This window comes from Phasianus colchicus, chromosome 4 (genome assembly GCF_987193195.1).
Source record: "Phasianus colchicus chromosome 4, bPhaCol1.hap1.1, whole genome shotgun sequence".
Lineage (NCBI taxonomy): Eukaryota > Metazoa > Chordata > Aves > Galliformes > Phasianidae > Phasianus > Phasianus colchicus.
This window is the reverse complement of record NC_143439.1, coordinates 48,411,855-48,435,493: the sequence shown is the minus strand read 5'-3', so window position 1 is coordinate 48,435,493 and position 23,639 is coordinate 48,411,855. Positions and strand designations below refer to the sequence as shown.

General features: G+C 38.6%; 1 long non-coding RNA gene across 1 annotated transcript; it reads right to left on the bottom strand.

Annotated features, from left to right (window-relative positions):
- Positions 1-1,862: 1,862 nt before the first annotated feature.
- Positions 1,863-20,006, bottom strand: LOC149918240 (uncharacterized). The gene is made up of 6 exons (XR_016466464.1): positions 19,905-20,006; positions 19,646-19,809; positions 18,718-18,899; positions 4,470-4,531; positions 3,912-3,972; positions 1,863-2,281 (listed from the first exon to the last, which is right to left on the bottom strand). It is a non-coding gene; the product is annotated as an uncharacterized LOC149918240 (long non-coding RNA).
- Positions 20,007-23,639: the final 3,633 nt, after the last annotated feature.

Below are 23,639 nucleotides of genomic sequence, written 5' to 3'. Positions count from 1 at the left end.
TGCTCAGAACATTTGAAAAGAAAAGCACATACTAATATTTTGCATGTTAGGATATCCTGCTGTTTTACAAAAATGTGCAAGTCTAAAAGAAAATAATCTGCTAATGAAAACATCAACTAAATATACAACAATGTAATGACCTAAATGAAAGAAAAACGTGGCAATGTATAAGCTACCTCTGAGTGAGGAGATAATGTCTTGAAATAAAACTCTGCAATAGCTATATTTTTAAAAGTTAGGGTTGCACAACAAGAAAAAAATCGATTTGCAGTCAATGTAGAATGTGTGATATGACCTGAAGATAAGTAATTAGCTTATAAAACTATAAATACTTGAAAGGTGAATAGTGATATCATCATGAGCAGAAAAAAAAAGGGAAATTCAAACTGCCAACTGCCACAGTATGGTTCTGTTCATGCTTAGATCAGTCGAAACTCACTATGATTTATGTGACACAGACAAATGAGGAGATACAAACCCAGAAATAAGCTTGCTGACTGGAACCTAAGACCTTCTTCTGACACCCTAAAGCTAGATGTCCTCATTCTTCAACGAGTGTGCTTTCCTGTTGCTTCTGCGAGTTAGATGTCTATCCGGCTCTTGTGAGGCCCCATCTGGAGTACTGGATTCAGGCCTGGGGCCCCCAGTACACGAAGGACATGGAGCTCTTGGAGTGGGTCCAGAGGAGGGCACTAAGATGATCAGAAGGCTGGAGCACCTTTCCTACGAGGAAAGGTTGAGGAAACTGGGATTGTTTAGCTTGGAGAAGACTCTGGGGAGACCTTATCGTGGCCATCCAGTACTTGAAGGGAGCGTATAAACAGGAGGTGACATGGCTGTTTACGAAGTTGGACAGTGATAGGACAAGGGGGAATGGTTTTAAACTGAGACAGGGGAGGTTTAGGTTAGATATCAGGAGAACGTTTTTCACACAGAGGGTGGTGACACACTGGAACAGGTTGCCCAAGGAGGTTGTGGATGCCCCATCCTTGGAGGCATTCAAGGCCAGGCTGGATGTGGCTCTGGGCAGCCTGGCCTAGTGGTTGGTTATCCTGCACATAGCAGGGAGGTTGAAACTCGATAATTATTGTGGTCCTATTCAACCCAGGCCATTCCATGATTCTATTTTTTCTTGATATGACAGTGTGCCCAATTTAATAAATCCTGCCCTTCAGATTACTTACTAGCCTTGGGTTTTGACTTAAATCTAGATCAACTTCAGTCAGCATGAAGTCTGGAGAGAGACAGCTCACTTCTACCTGCAAAACTGACTAGATACACCAAAGGTCAAATTATTCCTTTCTTTCTGCTCTGACATCCTTAAACCTTTAGTTTGCTCTTGCACAAAGAAACAGATCTAACAGAAGAGATATCTTATGCCCAGGAAGGCATTTCCCTGGGAGAGGACTTACTTGAAAGTCTTCATGTTGCTGAAAGTATCTAACCTAACTGTTCCTCATCCTAATGATGACTGAACCGTTATATCTACCTCTTTTCCCCAAAACAAGATTCTATTACCATAGCCTATTCAGTAGGTACACCGAATAGATACTTACATTTTTACTTCTGTACATAAACTTATATTGACATGGTACTACGGAGGACTATGTGAGGGCAACTGACTTTCAAGTGAATTGGAAGTTGATCTGCAAAGATAAACAGTGATAAACCCCAAGAGTGATAATCTAGATTCAGCATCTCACAGATCTGTGTAATCTAGTCAGCTCACAGCTTACCACCCTTTAGATATCAGCTGTGTCCATTCTTGGCTGTTATGTGCTTTCCTAGCAACACACTTTCTTCTGTGATACAGATCAGCTCCTGACTTAAATATATTCCTTTCTGATGCCAGATGAAGGAAGGGTTTAAATAAATAGAAGAAATAGGATTTTTCATGTTCGTTTTTGAGTGGGACTCACTGACTTTCATTCTCCTCAGGATTGATTGTGGAGTAGCTAGAGGTACATCCATTAGCTTACTTAGACTAGCAAAAAGGCAAAGTGCTATGTGAGATTTAGGATGTCTCCAAGTTTACATCGCAGCCGCTGGACATCTCCTCAGCATCCCATGCCATTTGAGGGTCTCTGCAGTGCATTCAGCTCCCCGAGACAGAGGTCACCTTAAGCCAGATGGAATTTTTTAGAAGACTTGACATGTTCTAAATTTATATCTATATCACATTTCACCAAGTATGACACAGAATATTTTTCTTCTTTCTCTATATTGATGCTTCTTTTTCTGGAATGGCGAATTCCATTGCCAATTTCTCACTGAAGGATGGCTTTTCATCGGAAAAAAAAAAAAAAAGAAAATGAAAACAGAACATGTGGATTATCCAAACTTAGCTTTTAAATTAAACCAATAGGCTATGACAAGCAGTGAATTTCGTGGATGGTTACTGCACACTACAGGGGGCATTAAAAGGTAAAAGACAGGAAGCCAATTGATTTTTAAGCACTCAAGCAGAGTGAAACTCAACTGGAAATGAATTACCTGGAGTGTATTATTGCTACTGCAACACGCAATTCATGCATCTAAATAAAACAGAACAAGCTATGTTTTAAATAACAAAAAATCTTGAAGAAACACAAGACTAGGAGGAGTTCATAAAGTCAAGTATTCTGTAGAAAGCTTATATATAATTCCAGACAGTGCATCCATAATTTTAGGGCTCCTGAACCTTGAAATAGAAAACTTGCTCAGACTGTTCAACACTATAAGATACTCCATGGTCACAGTTTCACTAAGTGCTGAAGAACAAAAACTGTTTCTATATAAAAGTAAAACTAACCAAGGACATTTATTTCTGGAAAAAATAAATTGAAAATATTTAGCTGGTATTCTACTCAGCAATATATTTTAAAAGTTCACAGTGACATTACTAATTGCATTCAAATTTCATTCAAAACTTGGAATTTTCATGCGTGTCAGTTTGGTTATCATTTAAATAGGACAGACAAAATCAATAGAGTGAAATTTATGAAGTCTGCTTCTATATCCAGATTACACTTTATCCAAGAGTACTTCATTCCTTATAAGGTCTTACTGGTTTCTAGAGTCAAGCCGGGTGCTGCAAAAAGCCTAACTTCTAGGTAATTAAACCTCTATTGTATCTAGAACCAAACAGATACTGGTGAAGTTATGCATCATTTTTAGTGATGCATTACACATCTGAGAGCTGCCACACTAGTGCTACCAAATTGATTTATTTTATCTTAAGAGCCTAAGTAAGGTGGATCTACAGCCACGACCACATGAGTATTTTAAGCTGAATGTTAAATTGAAATTGGCCCAAACACCTCTGTGGGACTGATGAAAAAGCAACTAGAAATGAGAGCTCTGTTGCAATTTCTACAACTGATTTAAAGGAGAAGTACTGCATGCACCACTAGCAGCCTCCTGCCTTGTGTTTAATTGAGCATTTCATTTACAGAGCACCCAGCTCAGCTATGAAAGTATACATTTAGGTTTAAAATAGACTCAGCAACTGCACAACATGTTAAGCCAGGAAAGCCAACAGCCAAACCCAAGGAGGAACTTTTAAAAATTCAGTTTCACTGAAGTATCAGAGATGCTCAAGGTATTGAGGTTTTGCAAAAACTCTAAAGTCTCAATGTTATTAAAAAAAAAAAAAATCTTCAATGAAAAGTAGGAGATGAATATTTGTTTTTCTTTCAGTGAAAGAAAACTGCATTAAGGGCAACAGGCTGGCATAAAAGAAGCCTGCCTACAGTACATTCTGTTTTTAATTTCATTCTCCATTCCCAGTTTCAGCAGCCTTGTTCTAAAAAATAAAAAATATCTGCAATGTTTTCAAACATGGATAGTGAAGCAAAAGCCGTCCTTATGGTAACAGCTTTCAACTTCTCTTTACTAGCTTAATTCTGTACTTGCCTTGAAAAAAATCTCACCTTTTGCTGCTCTGATGCTTGAAATTATGACCCACTGTGCTGCTGCTAAGTTTACACTCCTCTGAAATTGAAGGAACATGAATATATCCATTGAGTTAACAGGATGGTTGAAAACAAAAAACAAAAAAAAAAAAACAAAAAACAACAACAAAAAAAAAACCAGGATAATCAGCTTAAAAATTTAATGCTGTAACAGGTTTAGATGAAGTATTTTTTAAGTGCATACACTGCATGAGCTTGACTCTAACCCTCCCTTGCATAAACATTAGAAGGTGAAAGCAGATTGCTGTCACTAGAAGTGCGGTTATCTGGGCCCAAAGGCAGGAAAAAATCTCAGGTCTAGTTGTCTGATGCTTATTGCATCTGGTAAGCAATGTACCTTCACAGAGAAGGGAGATGAGCTGCAACCTGGTGAACACCATGGAGTTTTAGCAATAGATATGCATCACAGCACATCTTACAACACCAGTCTCAGTCTCAGTCATTGATGACTTCAGTCCAATTTACAGCAGACAGTGGAAAGCCTAAGCCTTCGAAAGTCAGAAAGTGCATCCTTACCAACCAAGGACCAGCATGCAGCGTGTTGACTGATGACCTTCCTCCATGTACCCATCTGGAAACTCACAATCAGAAAAACATGCTTAATTTTTTTTCAGCTCCTTTCAACTTCTAATTAGTTGGGGATCAGATTATGGCTTCTACTGAGTTGCAGTCATTGTGGTAAATTTTAATATCCTTTTATAACTTAGTAACTGCAATGATTCCACCCTTGTCATAAGACCTAGGAGTTATTTCAATCCTTTTGTTGAAAATGAATACAAGGAAGCGTGAAAAATAAAGTACCACTTTGGATTTACTTCAGATTATAGAAAAAGATACAAAGGAAATGAGGCCGGTATATGGATAAAGGCTAGTGACTATTTACAGACAGTACAGCGTTAAAAAAATAGACCTAAATAAAACTACTTCCATTTGTGCATGAGGGGAAAAAAAAAAAAAAAAAGAAAGAAAGAAAAAGAAAAAAGGAAAAGAAAAAAGAAAAAAAGGAAATAGCAAGCTTCAGAAACCCTAGATCATGTGTAATTCCATTTTATTCTAATTTGTGCATTTTATTAAATTCTAATCTACGCTTTCTCCAGGTTATGAGAACTAAAAAAAAATCACTCATTTAAATTCTTACCACTTTCAGATGGGCACCAAGATTTCTAGGTAATCATCACATTATTACCCCATAGGATCAGATGGGAACAAAAGAAATGAAACCTATTGTTTTTTCTAAGTAGGCTTTCCAGAAAGCCTTTTTTTTAAGGCTCTGAGACAAAATGGCTGAAAAAAAAAAAGGGGGGGGGAGGGGGGGGGAAATGCATTATTTTAACAGTGCAAAGGTTCTTGAAAAATATGTGTAAATGTGTGTAAATAAAAACGTGTCTTAGCCTTAAGGGTATGCTAATCATAAACATTAAGAACTCAAATAGAGGAGCTCACTGCATGGAGGTTTCTAATTGCCAAAGATCTCATTTAATCTTTCAGCATTCCTTATTATTGCAATGCTTTGTGCTTCCGTTGGCAAGGAAGTATTTTTTCTTACCCCGGTTTTGTCTCCTGATTATTTCCCAATTGTTCTTTTAGGCTTCTCTTCAATAATCAGATTGTGACAAATTTCCTCATTCTGTTTAAAAACAGTGCTTGAAAATACTTTCATCTCCCTCTGTGACAAAAAGCTACAGAAATGCATGAAATGCTGCAGCCAACAGCAAGGAGAATGGCACAGACCCTAAAAACAACCACTGCATGTCCAAAGATTGCACCTGGCCTTTTTATTTCTCTGGTCTGAAAACAAATTCTAAGATTACCAAGTGTCAGAAGTTTGTAATATCTCAAAGCATTGCATCAAAGGTTCCAGAGATTTGGGAGATTTTAGTATATTATTGAGAAAAGGTAAGACTAATAACAAAAAGCATCAGTATGGTGAAGAAATAGAGTTAAAATGGGAAAGCCTGGATGGGAAAAGGGGGAGTATAGCTGACTGACCACCTGCTCCAAAAGCAGCATGAAGAAATCGATTGGCTTTCCAGTTGACTGTGGTACTCAGTCACTGTTAGTAAATGGCAGTATAAGTTAGCTAAACAGACATCAGCAGCAAACTGACACTGTACTCTGGGAACAATTCTTTTTCCTCTCCAAACAGTTCCTCATTGCAATAGTTATTGTCTTATTACAGGAAATCCATTTAGAATAAAAACGTGGCTCTTTAAAATAGGCCAAAGTTTGGATTGTGAATATGCCTGACTTCTTAGTACCCCTCTTCTTACAACTACTTTGGAATAGATAAAGCCTTAGTATTGATATAGAAACATTAGATTTAGTTTGTGGGAACTGAAATCAAACAAAATCTTGTTATCAAGAGAGTTCACCAAGTTCATCAACTGCAGTCACAATTTCTTTGTGCATTAGTCATCTGGACTGAAAGCTGTTGGCTATAAGTATTTCTAAACTCAGACATGCTCTCTTCATCACACTGGTTAACAGCAAGTGAAGTACTGACTGTTTTAGTAACCTTCATTCATGTTGTGCAGAATTTCCCCAACTGAGGAAAGGAAGACTTCTAGGAAAAGAGAAGAAAAGCAATCTTAGATGAAAATTTTTCATAAGAACATTTTTTCCTACTCTCGGTCTTGTTTCAACAATCATCTGCAACTGAACCATATAAAGAAAGGCAAATAAAGGATAACACCATACAGTTACCGTGGGCTACTGCTTAAGTAAATATGCATGATCAGTGGGAACCGCTTGTATGTGTAGTCACCTCATTTCCAGTGCACTTTATAACGGTAATCTAGACTAACAGTTGATTCACAAATAGCTTAACAAACATAGATTTATACAGAGCAGACCCATTAATCCAGTTTTTTTCATGTCTTTTACAGGCAAATATTTTGGCAATTGTGGGCTAGAGCTATGAAAACATTTAAGCCCTAGTTGCCCTCATCACTTTATTCTAGAGAATTTGCTTAGGCTGTGGGTGAAAAGGAGCTCCCTGTACCGCAGGCTAGACTTACGCCTCACATATTTCACCTCCCAGAAGAATGTTTTGATGAGAGTTCTCAGTCCCCCATTTGACACTGGTACCTCCCCCATCCACATCTAATGACCAGGTCTAATGAGGTTTTCCCATTTGCTCCCTCTCAGAAAGTCATAAAGAAACTCAAAACCACCTCATCCAAAAATACCTCAGAGCAGTGCCTCCCCATACATAACACATTGCTGGATCAGGACAGCAGTGATATTTCTTTTATAGCTTTACTATGGGATTAAGAATAAAAAGAAAATAGTAAACACCTTTGAAGTCTTTCCCCATCTTTGCTCTCAGCACCTGCAGGGCTCACTGCTCTGCAGCTAATTAGCATGGTGCTGCCAAGCAGTGCGGGTGAGGCAGAGCTGGGGACAGGGCTGCAGCCTAGTCAGGGAAAGAGCCATTCCTCTGCAACTGTGGAGGAATGTATGCCCCTCACAGCCCCACTGTGAGGGGCAGGGAGCAATCTGACTCAGAAAAAGCATCCTGATTTCAGATTTATTGGCAGGTCACTGCTGCGATCACAGTCCTTGCGCTGTTTCACTCCTATCTTTTGCAACCCTTTGCAAGCACGAATTTGGAACTGAAATGATTAAACAACATAATTAGACATTTATTTTAACTCTGTGGGCCAACGTGTTGGCTGAGGCTTTGCAAATGATGAAAACCGCAGCTGCCATGTTCAGCTTTGGGAGCAGCTCAGCTGCACTGTGTGTCATCACTTCCCATCCTGCTCTCTTGTTTTAATTAGACACTCTTGCAGGCAACAAATCACAGTGATATTCTTCCCAAATGCTGCAAGTGCCTAGAGCAAACTGTGAATAGTCAGGGAAAAACAAAAAGGCAAACTAGATGTTTGCACTCCTTACGGTACCAGGGCTTCGCAAACAAAATAGCCATGTTCGGGTAGAGGCAGCCTACCACAGCCACAGTGGTGTCACCCCAGATCTGAGGAATGATATTGCTGAGCTCTCTACGGGAATAAGCTTGGGTTGTCTGAGGCTCCTGACCTATGCTTTACCTTCCTTCCCCAATATTCTTTCCCTCTGTTCCCAGGATACTGTTACCCAAAAAGGCTATGACACCAGCCAGAAAAGAAGGCAGAGAGCAGTGGGGAGGTTTTGCTCATTTCTTCTACCAGTCAACTCAATGAGTATCACAACTGGAATTAAAAATTCCCAGCTGTCACACTTTTCACCAAAAGGATCAGATCAATTCCTATAAATGTGAACACAAGAAAATCATTTGCCTTTCTTTCTGTGGGAGTACAAAGCCTCCAGATCCTTCAAAAGACTCCTTGCTTTTATCCACCTCTCCCTCCCTGTCCCAAAAGTTCCTCCTATAAACATTACTCTAAACCTCTCTTCCCTCTGCAAGTTCCTACTCTTCTTTAGGACAAATCCTTTTAATCTTGTGAGAGCATTGCCACTGCTTAGAAAGTTCCAGCAGGAACTTCCCTGGGAAAGCTGCCCAGCAGCATGACCTGCCTATGCAATACGTTGAAGGCAAAGTGCCCTGCACTTCACAAGCTTCTCTAATTTTCACTCCTCGTGACCTGCACGTTCCCCTATTTTCCCCAGCAAAGTGCTGAATGCAGCAGAGAGCTCTGCGCCTGGCTGATCCAGAGGAAACTGGTTAGAAGAAACATTTCTTTTAGGTAGGAGAACATACAGCTTAGTGTAGAGGGAAATGCTCAAGCACTCCAGGCATTGCACTGCATCTTGAAGTGAAATCTTATCTCCCAGCAATTTCTGGTTGGCCGCAGCTGTAGCTGACCTACTACTAAGTGTAGTAGGAAGGGAACAGCCACAGCCTCCTGAATAATAGTAGTAATAATAAATTCCATATCAGACTGCAGTACTTATTTATAGTCATAGTAAGTATATTAAGTACTCTTACAGCTATTTCAGTTCAGCAAAACACTTCCAGACATGATATGGAAAAATTCATTTTAGCAGGTCTCATTCTTTGAAAGAGGCAAACATTTATCTTCCAGGGTTTAGAGCTTGGATTAAACAAACTAAGCACCTTCCAGATATTCTCTCACTATTGTAATGATAAAATAGAAAAATATTCTCAATCAAAAATATTTCAGACCATATGCAAATCAGCAGATTGCTTTGCAGGAAGAACCGAACCATTCATACATAGTATGAGCCATACAGTTACAAGTTAATTACAGAACAAACTGCTGTTTTGAAGGATGATTACAGATGAGGCCCTGGGTGTGCATATAACAAGATGTGTTAATTTGAAATGATCTTGGTTGGGAAAACAGCAGAGCAGTAGCTTTTCTCCTTACAGCATAGAGACAAACTGCTGTACAGGGGAATAGGAACCAAGACAAATACTGGCAAATTACTGTCTCTGAGATATCAGCACCAGCTTTTACTGAGTAGCGGATTGCTCATGGGAACAGTATCAACTGCGTGATCCTGGTTCTGGAATTATTAATATTCTAATATAACCCTAACAGAGCATAAGAGGTTGAGTAACTAAAAAATCATCTGATCCACGGCTGCGTGGATTCATCAGTAAATTCACCGCTCTGGATTCTCACAGAGTCCCTTCGGGTAAAGGCAAACAAAGGGATTATTCAAACACTGGGCCAGACTAATACAAACTGAGGAAGAAAACACTGCTTGAACGACTGCCTGTTGACACGCTGAAAAGCAGATGCCTGTTTGCTAAGGCAGGCTGCTCCCTGAGCAGCTATCAGCTTGCAGCATGTATCTGCACTTACAAAAAGAGGTTTAAGAAAATGTATTGAACTGCAAACAAAAATAGTAGCAAGAGCAAGCAGAGCTCAAACAGCTGCATTGCAGTAGATGTTTGTTTTTGAACATCGTGACAGAAAATGCTCTCCAGTGCGTGCCTTCGACAGGAATGCCAGGATGCTGCTAGTTCTTGCACTCCCACTGACTGGGATGACAAAGCAATGAGCGTAACTGTCAGGCAGAAAGAAAAAAGCAGAGAACTCTGCCGAGATGCTTCAAACAAAAGAACATGAAGATTCCTATGATCAGCATACATCTGATTAGACCGCAGGGGGTACACAGTACAGCGGAGAAGAAAGAGAGCATAGACTGATGGGAGCACTGGAGGCGTATACGGGACATGCAGGTGCACAGCACAGAGAGGGAAGGGCTGGCAAGGCACTGCACAATAAAGAACTGCTGCACAGGACTGAACACTACAAATGAGGAATAATTTATAGAAGAATAGAAAAACAGAGTAATAATACAAAAAAAAAAAAAAAATTCAGTGAACAACCTGTAAGATCCTTGCATCAAAATTGCACATCCATATGTACTTCTCTGAGGCCTTGGGGTTACAACTGGCAGGAACTGGTGCTAAGATGATTGCACTAATTCTGGCCCCAGCAGTGATCTGATCTCTCACCAGACATCCCCCACTATTAAATGAAGCCTGCTTACAATTTGTTGTTTGTTTCAAAGTGAATGCTGCAAAGTCACAATAGCAGCTCTGATGCATTGGAAACAGCTGACAAGGAGACAACAGAACTGTACAAGGAGAGGTGGGCAGGCCCTACAACAGCCCTTAGCCAACTCAGTTTTTCCCAATGTAATGGCACTCACTCAGCAACACTCAAAACCTGGAGGCGTTCAAATTCCTTTGACATCACCCAAAATCTGCACTGGCACTCTCCTACTCTCGCAAATGTTTGCTTCAGCCTGTGCAGCTCAATGCTCCGTTACCAGCCAAGTCTGTAGTAGATGCCACAGACATTTCCCCACTGTCACTCTGAAGGCAGCCTGTTTCAAACAGGTCTCATAATTTGTGTAATTCACTCTGGATCAGACACATTTCAAAGAACAGAGTGTTCACAGAGGCAATGCCACAGGGAACTCCCCCATAGCAGACCTCCATTTTCATTGGGCATCTCCTATCCCAGCAGAGATCTTAGCTCAGGTACCACACGATCCCAGCACAATTACACAGTTTCTCGATCAGAGGCAGAACACATACAAGCAGAAAAATCTTCCCACTAAAATCTAAATAGGCACATCTACAATTTTATTACTCACAGCCCCCAAGCTACTTTAAATATTCAAAATATCATGTTTATCTTTGTTGTTGTTTTTTTTAATCCCCACTTGATTTTTCCATTGGAAACACAGAAATGAAAAAAGCTAATTTTAAATAAACCATTTTTATGGAGCTCAACATCCTTTATATTTATTTTATTAGAGATTCTGAATTCTCAGCTATTTTTTCTGACCCATTAACATCCTAAAATGTTAATTTTCTTTTCTTCTTACCCTTGTCCGGTTAGTGAATCCTCTTAATAACTGATCCATATTAGCCAATCTTTGATTCTATGAGTATTTCCATTTTTTATTTCTTCATCTTTCTACTATTTTAAAACAATATGTTAAGTATCATTATCTTGTCATTATTTACTGAGCAAGAAGCCTTCTATTTAATTTCCTTTCCATCTCTAACTCAGACTGACTGCTTGTAATTCTCCTTTCCTATTCAGCTGATATTCATGGGAAAGGGGGAAGGGATTTAAACTAAACAAGGGGAAAATTCAGATTGGATAGAAAGAAATTTTTTACTCAGAGGGTAGTGAGGCACTGGAACAGATTGCTTAGAGAGGCTGTAGATGCCCCATCCCTGAAGACCTCCAAGGCCGAGTTAAATGGGGCCCAGGGCAGCCTGATGTGGTGTGATGTGATGGGTGGCAACCCAGCACATGGCAGGGAGTTGTAACTAGATGGGCTTTAGGGTCCCTTCCAACCTAATCCATTCTATGATTCTATCATTTTCTGACATCCAAGGCACTTTGCTTAAATCCTCAGCCCTTCTTTGACCATCTGGAGGCACTCTACACGTTTCCCCAAATGCTGACAGTTTTTTTTTCCACTGTCTGAAGACTTTTTCACAATATTCTGGATCTCAGATTCCCGATCCTTCTTTTCTTTCCTTCAGAAAAATGACAAGTATCATCTTTACATCATTTTCTGAACTTCTTAGTTCAATTTTGTCTCCTTCATTCCATATCTCTCACAGACAACTCTGCAAATTGAAAAATCTTAATTATAGACCTACCTGTGTTCATACAAAATTGAAAGAGATCTGACATATGTTAATTCAAACCAATGATGTTTTCTACTGCCAGATTTTTTTACCACATTTCCAGTGTTTAATGTGCTACCTCTCAATACAGAGGTAAATCCAGCATCAGCAACAATGAATTATAATATTAGGAAACATAGAGGGGTAAAATCAAAGAAAAGATAATTACATGTAAGCATCCATAGTAAAATCAACTTTCAGGAAGATTTGGCAGCTAATCATAAATAAAGACAACAGAGACACTAACCTAAATCACCATTTATACATCAGCCAAACTTATTTCCAAGAACATATGACACTAATGCACCCAACTCCTGAATGTAGTGATGACAGTATGCAATTAACAGCAGAGCTGTCTTTTTCTGAGTTGACAAGGTCCAAGCTTACTCCTCACCCTTAATATTCATAACATTCATATTTAATTTGGACTTTGACCACACTGCTTCAGTTAATGCATCTGCAAGCTGTGGGCTTCTTTAGTGTCATGTCTACCTTACATTATAGCCCTGTTTGTCACCTTCCTGCCAACACATTTGTTCAGAAAGTCGTAGAAGGCTGGCAAAACAGGAAAGGCAAGAACATTATTAGCTGTGTCTTTTGAAGAGAATTAAGTATATCATTTGAGTTGTCAGTATAGGTGATACTGCTTTGGTCACACCTCTCTCCACCGTGTCACAGATATCTCCTCAATGAGGTAAGGCTGAGCTGCAGCAGTTCAAAATTAAAGGCAACGCTTAGAGAATCATAGTCTAAGAAAGGCTTTTGCAGAAATAACTGTTTGATACTAAAAAAAAAAAAATTACTATTTTGATCTATTTGCATGTAATTCAGTTAACCTTTCTATCTTTACCTAAGAAAACTGTATTGACTGAATACAGTTTGGACAGGACTAGAAAACTGTGAGGCATATAATGCACCAGTCAGCATGTCACATCATGCAATAAAGACATAGTAGCAGGAGTCTTCTGAAAAAAAAAAAAAAAAAAAAAATGTCAACAGTAAAGAGCTATATTTTAAAATAATCCATTAAAAAATATCACTTGTTTTTTCATTTGTTTGTTTGATTCTGAATATAGGAAATATAACTGATATTTGCTCAAGAATGAACTTTAAGAGCTCACATCCAGGTGTATATCCAAGGAAGGAGCAAGAACATTTCTGATACAGGTTATTTAAGAAGAAAAGGCAACCAAAGAATCCCAAATGTCCCCAGATGTCCCTGTGGTGGAACACAATACCAGTGTACAGATTTTTCTGAAGTCAAAGTTTTTCCTCCCTGTGTGAATGTAAACTCATGAGCTTGGGTTTCTAGTCAAAAGTAGAAGATGAAATGTTATTCTTCTAAACACAGAAGATTGAGGGAGTGTATGAAATCACCATGACATACGCAAAGGAAGAACCTGTGCAATCCCAGCCGGTGTCAGCAGTCACACAAAGCCCTGAAGGAACCTGTGCTGCTCCATACAGCCTTTCTAGCGCAAGAAAGATAGCAGGTCTCTACAGGAATCCCACCAACAGGCACGTGGCCAGCAAGCAATGGGCTCTTTGACACTATTAGCAAAGAGCTGTGAATCCTAGAAATTGATAAATGTAAAAAAGTAAATTAAGTCTGCTTTCTATTTTGCCATTGAAGTAATTTGCTATATTACACCTTTTCAATAGCAATATCCTCACTTTTTCAGTAGGAGTACAACTTCACTTATTTATTTTCAGCTTTTAAAAGGCCTCTCCTCAAGGATGTTATACAAGGACAGTTCTTAACTGGCAACTGCTGAAACAGGAAGTCTTTGAATGAAGAAAGGTATCAAGATTTTTCTCCTATAATAGCTCGAAGTCAACAGCGTTTAGGGTTGGCTTTTTTTATCCTGCAACATTTCCTGTTCAGGAATAAGAAAAGCTGTTCCCTTTATATAATTGTTTCCTTAAATTGCTGTTTTCGATTTGCATAATGTATCATTTAAGTAAAGGTAAAGAAACATTTCATCTTGATAATTTCTGCCAGAGCTGAGATTGCAAAATTGCTTCTTGTTAGAAGGAAATTTTTAAAAAGTGCAATCACTGCAACTTTCCAGATGGAAACTAACATATTTTCAGTGCACTGCAATAGTGTGTTAGATCTATGATTGCTATTCAGATCAGACTAAGAAATGTTAGTTCCAGCTGAGGTAAATTTCATGATCCCAATTCTTAAATATCATTTTATATATATACACAGCTAAATATATATATATTTAGTTAGCTAGTTCCTTGGCTCTACATTTTGTCTTAAATATAAAAAATGCTCTAAAATTTTACTTTCTAAGGTATGCTGTTTCTCCATTGTTAATATGCCATTAAAGCTGATTCTTTTCTCCAGTCTCAGTGAAGAATACAATTCTTTAGCCAGAATGTTATTTTCTATTTATCAGTTTTTACCTCTTCCAAACTTGAATTCTTGTCTATAATAAATAACAGGTAACTTATAGTACGAATCATAGTGGTAGGTTAGATCTATTCAGAAGGCCAGATCTAAAAAACCCACATAATTCCTTGTAAGAAAAACATGGAGGTTCGTGTCAGATACTTCTGCGGGATTAGCCTTTCATTGCCAGAAATATCGCTGTCTTTATGTTGAAGAGTATCAGGCAGTTCATAAGTCTGGCAATTGATCTATAATTATATATTGTTTGTACAGGTTTAGATTGACTCAGCCAAGCATATGACGCATATACTTCTTTTTAAAGTCACAGCTTACTTGCTTTAGTCGGGAAGAAAAAGCTTGACACAATACATTGCCACTTGACTATTTAAAAAATAATGTATCAGTCAATTACAGGCAACAAAGAACACACGAATACTGCTTACATAGTCTTGTTCCCTGACCTAACCAAGGATGATTACAGAGCTTCTACTGGAGAGGAAGAAAATGCCCCAGTCAAGCTGAAGGTCTTCAGCTGGATATGATCAGGAACCACCTGTGCTTACCTGGACTCTCACATGCTCTCGTTATACCTCAAGGCAAGCAAGGTCTGGAGCTGTATAGCCCTTTGCAGATGGTCAGCAGAGTAGAAAAATTTTGTTTGTTTCTGTATGAAAACACTTAATAAAAAAAGGACAAAACTCCTGATTTTTTCAGACATTTTTAAAACCTAGCCATTGTAGAGATCCATTTTTTGCAGTGCCTTTGTTTTTCAAGGTAAGCTTTTTTAACACAGACAAAACCTAAAAATTACAATAGAAAATAAAAATCTGTGATGATTTCAATTTTGACAACATCTTATTTGGTCAAAACAAGATCTATAAAACATTTTGACAAACAACTCCAATGCTTTCCTTACATTTAATGACAATGACATAGACTCAAGCAATGTGCAAGAAGGCAGTGAAAACAGCCACCTGCACAAAAAGGCCAAAAAGATTGTCTGTTTGATGTCAGACCTGAAAGACTACAAAGAGTGCAAAATATATCCAGATACACAGGCTTCAGCCATGTGGTTGATGATTCATGAAGATATCACTGTGTCTTAGTCCTGGCAGAATAATTTGGCATAGGCCCTAGGTGGTTTATTTGTATGCTACCACTGGGATGCAACCACGTGCTGTGGAGTTCACATGTGATGGTACCAGCAAGGTCATTTATATGTGATGTCTGAGATGCTAAATATCTTTGTTGAGGGAATATCTTATGGCTATTTTCCACAAAAAAAAAAACAAAAACAAAAAACAAACAAACAAAAAAAACCACCAAAAACATTTGCAAAGGACCAAACTGCATTAATACACATAATTTCATTTTGAAATGCATGCATTAATAGTATTCCATGCCATCAATGGTAGTTAAGTTTGATGTTCAACTAGAACTATCAGAACTCTGAGGGTTAGGCCAATGCAACTTGCTTTCAAAGCAGTTTGCAGCATTCCTCTATTTATTCACAATTCAACTTGAAGGTGCTTCGCTGCTTTTACCTGCTTAATGACCAGATAAAATTACAGTCCCTTAATCAAGGAACATGAGGGCTCTTCTGTGCCCTTCTGCAGCCTACTGCACCTATGCTATGGGCTAAACCTGTCCAGGACCTCTGACTGCTGCTACAGAACTGAGTAACATCATTATCTTCTCTTGTCCTCCAGGGAAAGAGACTATGTATTGAGACAGCACACACCAGTAACTCCTAAGAACCACCTGACTAACTGATTTGAGCCAAAAGTTCTCCAGAAACTACAGTAGATGTTAAATTTTTAGTATAGATTTGGTCATAAAGAAATAAAAACCAATAAAGTAAAACTATATCTTCATTATACATATTAAACACTGCACTACAAAGTATATGTACTGCTCTGGGGGCATGCTAACTAAAGCTCTTAAACAAATGCATAAGTGAGGTTTTCTCCTCCACACCATGTATCTCAAACAGGTTTATCTAGTTGCTTGAACAATTAATGAATAAAGTCATTTGTGACATAATAAACCTGAAGAAATTGTTCCTACATTTATTCAGTAACTGAAAACTCATCATAAATGTTATTTACTTTACAGACAATTTCAGTTCCAATTAACTAGAGCATCCTTCTTCAGGAGTGTGCTCTTGAGCACATCCTCAAGTCTCATTGAAGTCAATTACTAAGTTAGTTGAGAGAATCAATTATGAAGAGAGATCTGGGAGTCACACTGGACAAAAGTAAGAAGGAACTGAAAACTGGAGAAGAAAAAAAAGAAGGAAAAATCCTAACCTTGAAAAAACAACAGAAGGAGAGCAGGGATTTGAAATTAAACCTCTTGGCCTTGGACCACTCACTTTACTGTGGCCACTGTAGGAATCTGTGCTACACTCTTCATTAGCTCTAGCACAAATATCTCTCATACTTCTCTCATTTCTTCACGACTTCTGCAAAATACTTTGCTCTATACACGTTTCCAGAGAAAATCTTTAAACAAACGTTAATAGCACAACACAAATCTATCTGTAGCCTGAATTAACTACCTGTGAATCTAGCTAATTTAAATATATTAATGTAATTACTATTAACTGAATACTGAGGAAAGTGTGTTTACTAGGGAAACAAAGCAGTAGTGCATTTGCAAGGACATAACCAATACTCGCGGTGAAGATCCATGAAAAAGAATTAAACACATGATTAAGTAATGATTCGGTTGATTTGCTCAATTTAGCACATTCTGCTCCTATGATAATGGAAATAAGAGATGCTCACATTATATAATTTATTCAGCGAATTTGACTTTCATGTGAACAAAGTAACAATAAATCACACTGCATGAAACAACAAGGCCATTTCACTAAAGGAGCACTCAGACTCACTCGTGCAGATCTTGTTTTGAGTGCCTGTAACCTACCACTGTCACAGGGTGTTTCTGCCTATCTCAGAAAGGGATTTAAGAGATGAGGATGCTAGAGAGGAACTGTTCTGAGGTGTCTCAGAGGAAAATGTCAAGACGACAGCATAGCCCTCATTTTTCTTCAAAGCACCCTCTCCATTTAATTCAGGGCTACAGTGAGGCTAAGAACTTCTGTTAAGTTGCTGCTAAGATTATTTGTTCAGAGAATTTCGTTGGTCTCATGGTTCCAGCACAGCTCCTGTAGTTTTGCCTCTGACAATAGCAGTTCTCTCCTCCTAAGGTCATTTATGCACGTCCATTGTTCTTCCACTCCAAAAGAGCACTTCAGTAACCACAACCAGCACTTACTGGCTGGGGATCTAAAATGCACATACAGAACAGGAACAAAAACTTCCATGTTTAAGTTTTAATGTATCTAATTATTAGGCTTTTCTCAGAGTTGACTTAAAGAACTGGACAACATTGAAGCCTGGGTCTTTCCAAACTTCACTCAACAGATACAGGTATTTCATCCAGATTTCAGAATCTGTTAAACCAACTTCTCTCTCAATCGCTATTTGCACTAGCAAGCTGATAGTCATTTACGCTCATGATTTTATTCAAGTCAGTGACCCAGAGAAGACTAATCCATCATATTTCAGAATGCAGCTTACTGTCAACAACTTATAAAAGGACAAGATAAAGGACACTACACAATAGTTGATTGAAAAAGAGCTAACAGATACAGCAGTCTATAAAAGGTCACAAGTTCGATACCAGTGAAAGCAAAACACAGGTAAACAAATTCAGAATCATCATTGTTAAAGTTCTTGACTAACCCAGCTAGGTGGATATTAAAGCTGTCTAGCTGTCTGTTCCAACTACATTCAATCCCTTATAGTTGGGTGGGTAAAACAACATTTACTGAACTTGTAACAGATAATAATAAAGTGACATAACTGTCCAGAGTGCAATCAATTAATTTTACTTTAAAAAAAAAAAAAGAAAAAAAGGACTAGATAAGAGAACTAAAATCATAATTTGTTTCTCAGAGAATAAGAAAATTAATTAAAAACACAGATTTACACATGAAATGGCACTGACTTTTTCTAAAGATCTGCATCCCTTCATCTCTCAGTTAAGTATTGCTATCAGGAATTAGTGTTTTGAGATTTGCAAAATATTTTATGGCTTCACTCAAGAAACTGGCTTCTGGTAGCTTGCATCAATATGTTGTAAAGTGGGCAGGGGTCTTTCAAAAATTTTTATAGGCAAGTGCTCTGCTAGCCTAGTAAAGAAATGGACATAGGAATTACCTCAGCCTGTAATCAGTTAAGTATTTTGTTCGGTTGGTTGTTTTTTGCTTGTTTGTTTTGTTTTAAAGAAAAGTGTATACAACACGAGGGAGACCCAAGTTGTTTGAGCTGTTTTAGCATGCTCTCTCAATGTTGTGCATGACTCTTCAGAGATAGGAGCTCTTTATCCAGCTTCTTGTCATCTGAAAAAGAGAACACTTCAATACATTTTTAATGAATTTTCTGTAGTTAGAAGTGAAATTTTCTCAGCTCATAAAGCAAAACTCTTCAGAGACCAAGCAGAAAGACATATAGGATGCATATCTAAAACTTAAACAAATATAACTGAATAAGCTTGGAAACATTTCCCATCCTAGTGCTTTTGGCATTGTGTTCCAGCAGTTTCAAGCACGCTAGTTTTCCAAAGATCCCTTTGTAAACAGTGAAAATACAACACTTCCATCAGCTTTGAAACCAGCTCAGAAATGGAAGGAAGCCTCCTGCTCTTCTTAAAGACAAACCTTCAGCCTCACATACCAACAAAGAGAACCTTGTACTGTTTAATATAATTTCTCCACGTCTTGCTTGCTTGCTTAACTAGTTTCTTTCTGCTCTTACACCAGCATGGACCCTTTGCTCCCTCTCTAACTTCTCCAGCCTCACTCAGCTGTGCTGTCTCTTGCAGTGAAGTCAATGGAACTGCCTGTCTGTGTATCTTCATTGGCTGTCATTATTACATAAGCTATCAAAAACATGCAGATCTCATCCAGACTATTCCAAGCTGTTCCATCATATCTACCTGCAGCTGGCTGGTTTCTTGGACAGCTTTGTTCTGATCATCTCACATGATCTAACACACTAAGCTGGTTTTACCTTTAATATATTCCAGGTCACCACTCAGTAGATGAACAGAGATGTTCAGGACTTATTAGAAGAACAGGATACTTACACGTATTTTCTTCAGAGCTGTTCCAGCAATGCATCCCAAAGCATTTCTGTGAGACTAAGCCCTGTGGAAAGGAAGGAGGAAAAGGGCAGAGCAGAATGGAGGGCAAAAAGCCAGAATCTGACTTCCCCAGATGTCAGGGTTTTTTGTCTCTTGAGAACTAAACACTAAGCATAAAAGAAGAACATTTTAATGGGAATTGAGAGAATCTGTTTCCAGGTCAGTCTCAGATTTTTCACAGGGCTATATTCAGAGTACTCACACAGCAAACCCAGGCTCAATACCACAATTCAAATCAGACCAAAAATAAACCTAGAAGAGAAGTCTCACACTCCTTCCTGCCAGAAACAAGACCTGGTGCTTTCAAGAAACACAAATCACACTCAAGCTTTGCACCTGAAGGAATTCACAGCTGTGATAATGACTGACTTAGGAGGTGCCTGACACCAGCCCTGAGAAAAATTCCCAACTGCTTTCAGATGAATTCCTTCAATGCTGTTGGGAGCTAGAGCTCTGACTTCCAAAAAACCTAGTCTCAACATTCTCCAAAATCAACAGCAACATTCCTGGGATGCTGCACAGGCTTTACAAGTAGCCTGACAGTAAAACTACCTGCCAAATCAAAACAAGTGCCATTAATAAAACATAGAATCTGGGGTAGCATCATGCCATGCAGCATTAAATGGCAGCATCAGCACAAACAACTAGTTTGCGCATCAGGCTTGTAAAGTACACCCACAGAAGCCAGGAGAAAGGGATGCAGAATCTCTCAAATCTAAGAAATAGCTGTGGCTGTCAAACACAGAAGATTTCTCAGTGTCAAAATCTGTCCCTGAAGCAAACAGCAATTACAGCACTTTGAAGCACTGTAAGCCATTCTGACAGCTCTCATCTCAGCCTGCAAAAAAGATATGATGTTCCTGACCACCTATAGAAAAAGAAATAAGGGTGCCCCACTCCCTGCCCTGCACAAGCCACTGCACAGACTGAAAAGATTTTTCCATACATCTCTCTCCCCATGTATATGTATTGCTAGGTAAACTTTCAGTCCTCACTGAAACACAGTTTCTGCAAGTCTGAAGTCTCCCTTCTGTAGCATGGGAGCTGCATCAGGCCCAGGCATAAATCATTAGAAAGTCACCTTTGGTCACGTAATGAAATAGAGCAGGTGACAACCAACATGATGGCAGATAAAGCAAGGAGTATGCACTGATTACATCACATCAAGGAAAGAAATAAATTAGGATGAAGCGGGCACCACTACTATGAATATTATTTGTTTCTGCTGCTGTGAGAGAAGTGAGGTAATTTGTTTAGCTCTCAGCTGGTTAACCTAATGAGACACACCTTGACAACAGTACACTAGTAAATTGGTGCAATTTCAATAATTGTACAACAGATTACCATTCATCATATTGCTAATGAAACTCTTCCCTTCATCTGTCCAAACGTAAAGCATTAGGTTGATTGACTCATTAACAACATCAATGTCCCAGCACTAGCTGCAGGAAAGCTAACCAAAGTTACTACCAAAGTAAAAAAAAAAAAAAAAAAAAAAAAAAAAGCTAACCAAAGTAACTACCAAAGTTTGTTACTGATCTTCCTCTCCCTGCTTCAGGCCACAATTAGAAAGACAACTGTTTAAGAACTCTCACAATTGTATTTTATTTGACATCAGCAATATACACTGGAGTATAATAGGAACAATTTTTGCACAATCTTTCTTGCAAGATGGATTTATTTTCCAAATACAGAGATGTTCATTATACAGGAAGGTAACAGTTAAGCTGCACAATAGCAAAACAAGTTGACAGCTATCAAACCACCTTTTCAGTTTGTTAGTATAGTCAGACCAGCACTGAATATATGCATTCCAAAACTTTGGTTAACCTCTGATTCTTCCAATCTTCCAGCCACATTGTTCCATGCAACAAAAATGTGCGTGAAGAATAATGTAAAAGAATTCAACCTCAAGGCCTCCCTTGCTTTGATTTCCATTCTATTTTTGCCCATGTATAAGTCAATACAAAGGGATTACACATCAGAATTTGCCATGGCACAAACTCTCACAGCATGCATCTAGAACATTCATATACTGGAGAAATAGACAAGTTGAGAGATTTGGATCTTCCCTAAGAGGATGCTAAAGAGGCATTTTCCACCATAGTGGTTCAGTGCATTACTATCTGCATGCCACAACTTCTATGGAAAAGAAAGACTAAATAAAATACTTCAAAAAGCTTCACTGAGAATATTTCTTACAGTGGTCTAAGCTTAAACCCAAATGCTTTGGCTGCAATGGACAGGACTTCACAGGAAAAGCTTACAATTAATTAAAAAACCTGTCAATGTTAACTTTTGCTGGTTTTGTTTTGTTGAGTTTTTGTTTTTTTTCCATTTCCAACTTAAAAATGATACACAACTATTTCAGCTGCTGTATCCACAATAGAAATTCTGCTTTTCTTTTTGTTCCTCAGCTGGTACAGCCATTGCACTTTAAATTAGCCACTGTCACAGAAATTAGTACCTCTCTGAACACTGCGATTTGAAAATTGAAGAGAAAAGATGGCCCATGTTATTTATTAGGTGTAGGTAAAGATGAGGAGAAACACAGAACTGTATCATACATTGAGTCAACTATAACATGATTTATTTATCACAAGTAAATACTGTGCCTGCAACCAGACTGGTATCCAGCTACACCCTGTATAATTCCAGATGAAGGATCCTGACCGCAGCAGTGTTACCACATGCCCTTCACTACATTGTATAATTTTTAGTGCTACAAGTCAAAGCCAGTGATTACTGATACTGTCTGCTTAGTTTCTAATCAGCATTTCTCCATTTGCCATCAGGAAGAGGAATAGAGCAGCTATATAGATAGAGCCAATACAATAAAATAAATATGAATTATTTAAAATTACTGGGGAAAAAAAACAGTGCAAAAAGGAGTAGGACATGCTGAAGCATGTGTTCAGAGATAATAGATTTAGTATTTTTTAAATTGCTAATGAGCAGGTCTAATAGCTCTCATATCTTACCTCGGCAAAACACTTAATTCTCCATGCTCAAGGCTCAGCTGTTCCTACCCAGAACAGAGATACCTTCTCCTGCTGAACAGATGTACAATGAGGTGAGGAATTCACCTTTATTTTTTTTATTATTTTTTATTTTTTTAATATAAACAAGATCAGAATTTAGCGTGGATGAGGGAAAGTAAGGGGAACTGAGCTTGGTTATTTTCTTCACAAATACATAGCGTAATGGAGAAGTAGGATTCAAAGAGAAAGCGCCTTTTGCAATGTTTAGGGACAACTCATAGGGGCATAGTAACTATATCTGTAAAAAATCAGATGTTATTTTGCTTCTGGGATAGCCCATTGGCTGCTAGCATGAGCTTCAGAATCTGGACTCTTCAACAGGCTGGACTCTTTTTTGTGTTGTTTTTTTTTTTTAACTACTGTAGGACTAGGAAAATGACCACAGAGATCATGGACATTTAGCAAGCAGCAACGTGCTCAGTTTCATTACCATGCATATACACGTCTGTCCAACTGCTTTCCATATAGAGCAATCGGTGGATGTCCAAGGAGAAGGCCAGAGTGCAAGTAAACCTTGATCCTTCTTTGGGATGTTCAGTGCTGCTACAGTAGCAGCAGTGCTGAGCTGAAGAAGGTTTCTAGTATAAGATGGATATATCCCAGCTGGCAGTCACTGCTAGTTCTAATCTTTCTGGTCTTCCAGCCACAGCATCAGAAGCCTTAGGACAGATTAAATGTGCCAGACCTCAGGCAGGATTTGCAACTGGTACTGAATTCCATATAACACACAGCTTGCATCTAAGCCTCCCAGTTGGGAAGAAGTTTAAGGGGCATTTCTGTAAGTGGCTTAAGCCAGAATAAGATCTGCACCCTCTCTGAAAGATGGAAGCTCACCTTCCTTTCATCTCCTCTTTCCAACCATTGGTTCCTACCTTCTCCCACACCAGCAAGGAAAG